This window comes from Mustelus asterias, chromosome 20, assembly GCF_964213995.1.
Source record: "Mustelus asterias chromosome 20, sMusAst1.hap1.1, whole genome shotgun sequence".
NCBI lineage: Eukaryota > Metazoa > Chordata > Chondrichthyes > Carcharhiniformes > Triakidae > Mustelus > Mustelus asterias.
In genome coordinates this window covers 81,925,997-81,936,534 of record NC_135820.1, presented here as the reverse complement: position 1 = coordinate 81,936,534, position 10,538 = coordinate 81,925,997, and the positions used below count along the sequence as shown (strand labels likewise).

Genomic DNA, 10,538 nt, shown 5'->3' with positions numbered 1-10,538 from the left:
GGACATCTTTCAGCCTCTGGGGGTGTCTGTTACGATCCTCCTCATCTGAGCAGATCCTGTGTATACGGAGGGCTTGTCCGTAGGGGATGGCTTCCTTAATGTGTTTAGGGTGGAAGCTGGAGAAGTGGAGCATCGTGGGCTTGCGGTACAGTGAGGTGCTGAGGTGACCATCCTTGATGGAGATGCGTGTGTCCAAGAATGCAACCGATTCCGGAGAGTAGTCCATGGTGAGTCTGATGGTGGGATGGAACTTGTTGATGTCATCATATAGTTGTTTCAGTGATTGTTCACCATGAGTCCAAAGGAAGAAAATGTCATCGATGTATTTAGTGTATAGCATCGGTTGAAGGTCCTGTGCGGTGAAGAGGTCCTGTTCGAACCAGGCAGGATGGTTCTCTTCCTGTTGGGGAACACTTCAGCAGTCACGGGCATTCGGCCTCTGATCTTCGGGTAAGCGTTCTCCAAGGCAGCCTTCACGACAACGCAGAATCGCTGAGCAGAAACTGATAGTCAAGTTCCGCACACATGAGGACAGCCTCAACCGGAACCTTGGGTTCTTGTCACACTATCTGTAACCCCCACGACTTGCAAAATCTCACTAACTGTCCTGACTGGAGACAATACACATCTCTTTGACCTGTGCTTAACCCTCTCTTCACTCACCTTTTCTGTACTTTTTAAGACTTGATTATCTGTAAAGACAACCATTATCTTGTAAATTGAGTTTGTATCTATATATGCCCTGTTTGTGAACAGAACTTCCATTCACCTGATGAAGGGGCAGTGCTCCGAAAGCTTATGTCTTGTGCTACCAAATAAACCTGTTTGACTTTAACTTGGTGTTGTGAGACTTCTTACTGTGCTTACCCCAGTCCAACACCGGCATCTCCACATCATGCTGAGGAGAGTCAGGAAAATCATCGATTAAAAGGAACAGTCGGAGGCGCCCGGGTGGAGCTGGGCCCTCACCATGGCGACCTGGCTGGGGAACAGGCTCTGGGCCTGGTGCTCTCGAAGGTGTTGCAGGAAATCACTGCAAACATTATCAAAGTTCCAAACAACAAACCCGGAGTTTTAACACAGAACATTAATGCTCATGGGGTGAACTGCAGAATACTGACAGGAGGCTCAATGAGGCGGACGATAGAATCGTCGATGTCAAACATGCCGCTTGTTCAGTTGAGGCTCAGCTGCAGTCCTTAGAGAATCAGCTGCCTGGTATCCTGATGGATCTGGAAATTCGGAGCCGGAGGAAGAATATCTGTGTGATCTGTTTTCCAGAGGGAACTGAGGGCAGGCTCCCGGTTAGATTTGTTGAAGGCTCGATGGGAAGGAAGGATGGTTTGAGCTCAAAGGGATGCATCGTACCCTATCCTGGAGGCCCAGGGACAGCCAACACCCACGGCTATGACACCGCTTCAGGGACCACCGGAGAGTTTGGGAGGTTGCCCGTTGTGCTGGGATTGGCTTTCTAACAGTGTGGCAAAAACACAAAGGCTTTGATGTGGTCAGAGAGCATTTAAAAGCTTTTGGAATTCAGTATACACTGTTATCCTGTTCTGTTGGTTAATAAGGATCTGCCTTTGAATTTGGAAAGCTGTATGAAACTCAAAGGGAAATAGGGACTGTTATATGAGGAGAATGTATTGGTAATGAATGTTTATGGCTCACTGACTTTGTCACTATGGTTATATAGTCTTTGCTGAACTGCCTCCGATTATTCCTTTATTGGTGGTGATTTTGATTGTTATCTTAACCCAGATCCCTGATCTGAGATTCCCTCCTAGCAGCAAGCGAGGGCGTTGGCCTCAGCCTTTGTGGAGGTGGGTAATTTGGATGTGTGGAGAACTTTACATCCCAAGGGTAAAGAGTTCACTTTTTTCCAGCTCCTCATTTATGTCACAGCAGAATTGATGATTTTTTTGTGCCAAAGATGACGCTGCAGTCAGTTGTCTCTTGTGCTGTGGGTGGTATTGTAATCTCTGACCACGCTCCAGTCTGTTTAGGATTCTTCTCAAGAGGCCCACACTCAGCCCAGGTCCTGGAGACTTGATGCGTCTTTACTTAAAGACTATAACTTCATCTCCAACTTCAAGACCAAATTTGATGCTTTTTATTGTTAATTCTCTTCCTGATGTGAGCACCTCTATTCTGTGGGAGATCTGCAAGGCCTTTGCTATTGGTTTGGACATCTCATTCTCGGCTACAAAGAGGGGTAGATCGATGGAGCAGCAGTGTGAGCTGGAGGATTGGCTAGCTGAACTGGAGAGGGGGTCCAGTAGAATTTCTTGTCATGTGAGGCTGAAGGAAATTGGTGTAGTTAGGGTGACACTGGACTCTGACCAGATGTAGAGGGGATTTGCTAAGCAGAAGTTTATGCATTTGGGAATAAACGGAGGAAGCATTGGACTTTTCTTACCAGGAAGAGATCGAAAGGGCGGCATGGTAGCACAGTGGTTAGCACTGCTGCTTCACAGCTCCAGGGACCTGGATTCGAATCTGGGCTCGGGTCGCTGTCTGTGTGGAGTTTGCACATTCTCCCTGTGTCTGCGTGAGTTTCCTCCGGGTGCTCCGGTTTCCTCCCACAGTCCAAAGATGTGCGGGTTAGATTGATTGGCCATTCTAAATTGCCCCTTAGTGTCCCGGGATGCATAGGTTAGAGAGATTAGTGGGTAAAATGTGTAGGGATATGGGGATAGGGCCTGGGTGGGATTGTGGCCGGTGCAGACTCGATGGGCCGAATGGCCTCTTTCTGCACTGTAGGATTCTATGAATTCTAGGACGATAGCTTCGGTGGTGGAATCTAAGGGAAATAGTTTAGGGCAGAAGATATTAACCAGGCTTTTGTGCCAATTTGTATTAATCAGAACAAGCCAAGGACACATAGAACATAGAACATAGAAAGCCACAGCACAAACAGGCCCTTCGGCCCACAAGTTGCGCCGATCACATCCCCACCTCTAGGCCTATCTATAGCCCTCAATCCCATTAAATCCCATGTACTCATCCAGAAGTCTCTTAAAAGACCCCAACGAGTTTGCCTCCACCACCACCGACGTCAGCCGATTCCACTCACCCACCACCCTCTGAGTGAAAAACTTACCCCTGACATCCCCCCTGTACCTACCCCCCAGCACCTTAAACCTGTGTCCTCTCGTAGCAACCATTTCAGCCCTTGGAAATAGCCTCTGAGAGTCCACCCTATCCAGACCCCTCAACATCTTGTAAACCTCTATCAGGTCACCTCTCATCCTTCGTCTCTCCAGGGAGAAGAGACCAAGCTCCCTCAACCTATCCTCATAAGGCATGCCCCCCAATCCAGGCAACATCCTTGTAAATCTCCTCTGCACCCTTTCAATGGCTTCAACATCTTTCCTGTAATGAGGTGACCAGAACTGCGCGCAGTACTCCAAGTGGGGTCTAACCAGGGTCCTATAAAGCTGCAGCATTATCTCCCGACTCCTAAACTCAATCCCTCGATTAATGAAGGCTAGTACGCCATACGCCTTCTTGACCGCATCCTCCACCTGCGAGGCCGATTTAAGAGTCCTATGGACCCGGACCCCAAGGTCCTTCTGATCCTCTACACTGCTAAGAATGGTACCCTTCATTTTATACTGCTGCTCCATCCCATTGGATCTGCCAAAATGGATCACTACACACTTATCCGGGTTGAAGTCCATCTGCCACTTCTCCGCCCAGTCTTGCATTCTATCTATGTCTCGCTGCAACTTCTGACATCCCTCCAAACTATCCACAACACCACCTACCTTGGTGTCGTCAGCAAACTTACCAACCCATCCCTCCACTTCCTCATCCAGGTCATTTATGAAAATGACAAACAGCAAGGGTCCCAGAACAGATCCCTGGGGCACTCCACTGGTCACTGACCTCCATGCAGAGAAAGACCCCTCCACAGCCACTCTCTGCCTTCTGCAGGCAAGCCAGTTCTGGATCCACAAGGCAACAGCCCCTTGGATCCCATGCCCTCTCACTTTCTCAAGAAGTCTTGCATGGGGGACCTTATCGAACGCTTTGCTGAAGTCCATATAGACCACATCCACCGCTCTTCCTTCGTCAATGTGCTTGGTCACATTTTCAAAGAACTCAACCAGGCTCGTAAGGCACGACCTGCCCCTGACAAAGCCGTGCTGACTACTTTTGATCATACTAAACTTCTCTAGATGATCATAAATCCTGTCTCTCAGGATCCTCTCCATCAACTTACCAACCACTGAGGTTAGACTCACCGGTCGGTAATTTCCCGGGCTGTCCCTGTTCCCTTTCTTGAATATAGGGACCACATCCGCAATCCTCCAATCCTCCGGAACCTCTCCCGTCTCCATCGACGATGCAAAGATCATCGCCAAAGGCTCCGCAATCTCCTCCCTCGCCTCCCACAGTAACCTGGGGTACATCCCATCCGGTCCCGGCGACTTACCAACCTTGATGCCATTCAATAGTTCCAACACATCCTCTTTCTTTATGTCCACATGCTCGATCCTTTCTGTCCTCCGCAATCCAGCAGTACAACCACCCAGATCCCTTTCCACCGTGAATACCGAGGTAAAGTATTCATTAAGCACCTCCGCCATTTCTAACGGTTCCGCACAAACTTTTCCCCCTTCACCTTTTAAGGGTCCTATGCCTTCACATCTCATCCTTTTACTCTTGACATATTTGTAGAAAGCCTTGGGATTCTCCTTAATCTTACCCGCCAAGGTCTTCTCATGACCCCTTCTCGCTCTCCTAATTTCCTTCTTAAGCTACTTCCTACATCGCGTATACTCCTCTAAATCCTTAACACCTCCTAGCTCTCTGAACCTTCTGTACGCCTCTCTTTTCTTATTTACCAGGTTCATCACAACCTTCGTGCACCACGGTTCCCGTACCCTACCAACACCCCCCTGTCTCATCGGAACGTTGTCATGCAGAGCTCCAGACAAACATTCCTTGAAAATCCTCCACTTTCCTTCGGTACTTTTCCCCAAGAATGCCTCCTTCCAATTTACCCGTCTAATTTCCTCCCTGATGACACTGTATTTCCCTTTACTCCAGAGAAACACTTTCCTAGCCTGCCTGACCCTATCTCTTTCCAATGCTATCGTGAAGGAGATAGAATTATGATCGCTATCCCCAAGATGCTCACCCACCGAGAGATCCTCCACCTGTCCAGGTTCATTAGCCAGCACCAGATCAAGAACAGCCTCTCCTCTAGTAGGCTTATCCACATACTGTGTCAGGAAACTCTCCTGGACACACCTAACAAACTCCTCTCCATCCAAACCCCTAGCCCTAGGGATATTCCAATCTATGTTTGGGAAATTAAAATCTCCCATCACGACAACTCTGTTATTCCTACATCTCTCCAGGATCTGTTTCCCCATCTGCTCCTCAACATCTCTGTTACTATTGGGCGGCCTATAGAAAACACCCAGCAAAGTTACCGACCCCTTCCTGTTCCTAACCTCCACCCACAGAGATTCCGTAGTCAGTCCCTCCACGGCGTCCACCTTCTCTACAGCCGTGACACTATCCCTGATCAACAGTGCCACTCCCCCCCCTCTCTTGCCTCCCTCCCTGTCCTTCCTGAAACATCTAAAACCCGGCACCTGAAGCACCCAGTCCTGTCCCTGAGACATCCAAGTCTCCGTAATGGCCACCACATCACAATTCGAAGCAGCAATCCACGCTCCAAGCTCATCCACTTTATTCACTACACTCCTGGCATTAAAATAGACACATCTCAGACCTTCAGCCTGAGCACTTCCCTTCTCCCTCACTCGTCTAACCTCCCTCTTACCCTGTCTACATTCCTTATCTATTTGCGAGCTAACCTCCTCGCTCTCAGTCCCCTCATTTCGATTCCCTCCCCCCAACCTTTCTAGTTTAAAGTCTCACCAGTAGCCTTAGCCAACCTTCCCGCCAGGATATTGGTCCCCCTGGGATTCAAGTGCCACCCGTCTTTTTTAAACAGGTCACACCTGCCCCTAAAGAGGTCCCAATGATCCAAGTACCCAAATCCTTGTCCCTTGCTCCAGTCCCTCAGCCACGCATTAATTCTCCACCGATTCCTGTTCTCACTCTCCCGCGGCACAGGCAGCAATCCCGAGATTACTACCTTTGCATTCCTCTTTCTCAGCTGTCTACCCAACTCCCTATATTCTCTTTTCATGACCCCTTCCCTCTTCCTACCTATGTCAGCAGTACCTATATGCATCACGACCTTGGGCTCCTCTCCCTCCCCCTTCAGGATTTCTGGGACTCGACCAGAGACATCCCGGACCCCTGCACCAGGGAGGCAAACCACCATCCGAGAGTCCCGTCTGTGTCCGCAAAAACGCCTATCTGACCCTCTCACCGTAGAGTCCCCAATTAGCACTACCCTCCTTTCCTTACCCCTTTGCACTACTGGGCCAGGCTCAGCTCCAGAGACACTGCCACCGCTGCTTCCCCCAGGTGGGCTGTCCACCCCAGTAGTACTCAGACAGGAGTACTTATTATTAAGGGGCACATCCACCGGGGTGCTCACCATCACCCGAGCTTTCTCCTTCCTCACTGTTACCCAGTTACCCTCCTCCCGTGGTCCCGGTGTGACCACCTGCCGATAGCTCCTGTCAATGACCTCCTCACTATCCCTAACCCGGCGAAGGTCCTCGAGCTGCAATTCCAGTTCCCTAACATGGTCCCTTAGGAACCGCAGCTCAACACACCCAGCACAGATATGGTCGTCTGGGAGGCTAGGAGCCTCCAGGACCTCCCACATCCTACATTGGGAACAACATACTGGCCTGACAGTCATAATTGCCCTTTTAAACACAGGGAAAAAAGTGAATGAAGATTATTCCTCTCCCTGCTCGCCCTTTCTGCCTAAGCCCGATGAGCCAAAGCCCCTCAGTTCTCACTCAGCTCCGTCTCACTCCGCTGCCCGCTCCCAACGCTGCCCGCTAGATAGTGGGACCTGCCTTTTAAACCTCCTGTGCACTAAAAAAAAAACTCAAGAGACCCTTCCCAGTAAACCCCGCGGCCCTGGTACTTGTGGAGCGTTTCTTCTCTTCTTGAGCTTTCCTCTGTCACAGAGGATCTGAGAACAGCTTTGAATGCTCCGACCTCTGGGGAGGAGGTGGTCTCTGTCATAAAGGAGTTTCAGCCAGGTAACGCACCTGGGGCTGATGAGTTTGGGTGTGAATTCTATAAGGAATTCAAAGACTTGCTATTTTACCCATTAATTGTATGTAAGGTGGCTCAGAGGTTCGTGTTGCTGCCTCTCAGCACCACAGACCTGGGTTAAATTCCGGCTTTGGGGACCATGTGGTGTTTGCGTGTTTTCCCCATGTCTGCATGGGTTTCCTCCCACAGTCCAAAGATGTATAAGTTCGGTGAATTGGCCATGCTAAATGTACGGGGTTACAGGGAAAGGGTTAAGGAAGGGAGAGCCCGGGTGGGATGCTCTGAGAGTCAGTGCAGACTCGATGGGCCGAATAGCCTCTTTCTGCACTGTCGAGATTCTATAATCATTCATTTGGCATAGGTCTGCTACTGCAATCACTGCGGGAGGCGAATATTTCCTTAATCCTGAGCGGTGTACTTCTTACAGACCCATTTCTTCATTGAATGTCGATTTGAAAGTGTTGTCTAAGGGTCTGGCAATGTGCCTGGAGAAAACCCTTCCTGTGATTATCGAGGGTTATCAAACTGGATTTATTAAGATCGGCACTCCTGCAGTAATGTTAGGAGATTGCTGGATGTTATCCAGGTCTTCCAAGAGCGAGTTTTGGATGGGTTAGTGATCTGCCTGGATGCTGAAAGGGCCTTTGGTAAGAATGGAATGATTCTGTTGCCCTCGAACTCGGGTCAATTGACGCTGTGGACAAAGATGCTCACGCTCTCAAATTATTGTACAACAAATCTCCTTAATTGCACCCTACCAGGCTATCCAAAACTCTACTATAAAACCGTAGCACACCAGACATCCATTTTGTTCTCCACAAAGTATTTAACTTCTGACTTTGTTACACACAATTCAAAAGGTATTAAAATTTCCAAGCTCACGATTTGGACTTGGTGGTACTACCCGTGGTGAGGCAAAGTGATCAGGTTCCCTGTCAACGGGCTTTGTTCCAATGTCTTCCGAGTCCCAGAGTCGGGGTCTTGCTGCTGCTTCTGCAGTGGTCGATTCTGGGTTACCGCTGCCAATGTCTCCCAATCTCCTCTTAAATCTTCAATAAAAATATAGTTCTAGAAAAAGCCTGAAGGCCTCAGACTGGCAGGCAGTGACACGCGATGTCTCCAGGCATTGGGTGTGGAGCCTCTCCTTGCCCCTGAATAGATAAATGACTTGGATTTATAATGGCTGAATATCTTACTTAAGCTAGGGGGTACTGTGCTGGGCACAGAATTGCAGACGGGACTGGAATTAGTGAGTGGGTGGAACAAAATGTGAGGATGTGTACTCTTTTTGTAAGAACAGGCATGTGAGATTAGTGTTAACAGAGAAACGGTGTGACAGTTATGTAAGGGCCAGTTCTAGCAGTCAGTAAAGCGTCCATTGAAGGGAGAAAAATGATTAAGCTGCAGAGTCTGGGTGCTTCACACAGTATAGACTTTAACAGGAAGAATTGGGTTCTGCGATGGTCTGATCTCTACAGCACTGTGTTCAAATTGAAACAGTTATGTAGCAGTCTTTAGAATGTTCTGACATTCACCAGGGGGGTTACCTGGGATAAAGGGGCTGGGCTATTATGCAAGAACCTACAAACCTGGGTGTAAAGTAACTGGCAGTGTCGGTATTGGAGTCCAGGATCACTCTTTCACAGAGTTGAGAATGTAGAGCGTCTTACCAAAAGTCACAGGAGCAAAACCATGATGGTGTTTAACAGCAAGTGATGGTATTGAGAAAAGACAGGAAATTGGGATTGGAAATAAAGCTCCATTGGCTAACAGGAACAGCCTGGATGGGCTGAATGGCTGGGTCTTCCCATGTTTCGAAAGCTTGTCAGGGATGGAAGTGGACTGTGAAAGCAGAGTATTGGTGTTTAACATTCACTCTGCTCTGATGGATGCTCCCACAACCCATCACAAAAATGCTTTTGTGGTTAATGAGGAAGAGGATTGCTGCTATATCCCAGCCTGCGTATGCTTGTTAATGCTGTGGTGTATTGCTTTGGGTCAGTACCTGTGCACTAACACACTCTCACTGCTTGGGTTTCCACTTTCTAACCTGCAGTTCCTGCTCAGAGGTTATATATTTTCTCGCAGATTCCAAATATTACAGATTTCTCTTTGAAAGCAGTCCTTTCCACTGATTTTGAATCGATGTTACCACTGAAGCCCATCCATCAGTTCCGTGGTGACGAATGGACCGACTCCATTGGTCGATGCCACATTTATTATGCAGAATTGTACAATTTCTTTACTGGTGTTTTGCTGTTGCATTCTGCTGTTTACTCATATAGAAATAATCAGTAAACTTAATAAGGACTTTTCTCTCTCTCTCTGTCCCCAATACATACATTGTCACAGTGGCGCAGTGGTTAGCACTGCTGCCTCACAGCACCAGGGACCCGGGTTCAATTCCTGTCTTGAGTCACTGTCTGTGTGCGGAGTCTGCATGTTCTCCCCATGTCTGTGTGGGTTTCCTCCGGGTGCTCCGGTTCCCCCCCCCACAGTCCAAAGCTGTGAGGATTGACTGTGCTAAATTACCCTTCAGTGCCAGGGGGACTAGCTGGGGAAATATGTGGGGTTATGGGGATAGGGCCACGGTGGGATTGCAGTCGGTACAGACTTGATGGGCCGAGTGGCCTCCTCCTGCACTGTAGTGATTCTATGATCAGCTCATGCACCACTGACATAACAGACCGACTGCATCATGTTGACTGCCATCCCGGGCACATCACAACTGGGAGGGTGGCATTATAACACACCAAGTTTTTATAGAGTCGTTTTCATTTCAAGTGTGACTACAAGAATTTATAATGGAAATCTAAGGTGAAAATCTTTGACTTAAGTTTGATATGGGATTGCATTTTGCCTTGGTTCAGTTACCATCCCCCTCACATCCTCAAATACCGATTTACCCTGACTGCTCTCCACTAATCATTTTGAAAAATGTTTGGTGGAACTCTAACTGAGTCAGTGAGCAGGCTATTGCTGAGCAGGTGCTGCTTGATAGCACTGTCGATGACCCCTTCCATCACTTTGATCGAGGGCAGACTGATGGGGCGGTAATTAACTGGGTTGGATTTGTCCTTTTTTGTGTGTAGGACATTCCTGGGCAATTTTCCCCATTGCTGGGTAGATGCCAGTGTTGTCACTGTACTGGAGGAGTTTGGCTAAGGGGGTAGCTCATTCTGGAACACATGTCTTCAGTACTATTGCTGGAATACTGTCAGGGCCCACAACCTTTGCAGTATCCAGTGCCTTCCGCTGTTTCTAGATATCACGCAGAGTGAATTGAATTGTCTGGAGACTGGCATCTGTGATGCTGGGAACCTCTGGAGCAGACTGATTTGGGCTGAAGACTGTTGCACGTACTTCCG

General features: G+C 48.6%; 1 protein-coding gene and 1 pseudogene across 1 annotated transcript in view; one reads left to right on the top strand and one right to left on the bottom strand.

Annotated features, from left to right (window-relative positions):
• LOC144508273 (matrix metalloproteinase-24-like) overlaps window positions 1–1,475 on the top strand; it is a 93,315-nt pseudogene extending 91,840 nt beyond the window's left edge.
• Window positions 1–10,538, bottom strand: part of LOC144508694 (CMP-N-acetylneuraminate-beta-galactosamide-alpha-2,3-sialyltransferase 2-like) — a 556,023-nt gene that overhangs the window by 180,825 nt on the left and 364,660 nt on the right. The window lies entirely within an intron of this gene.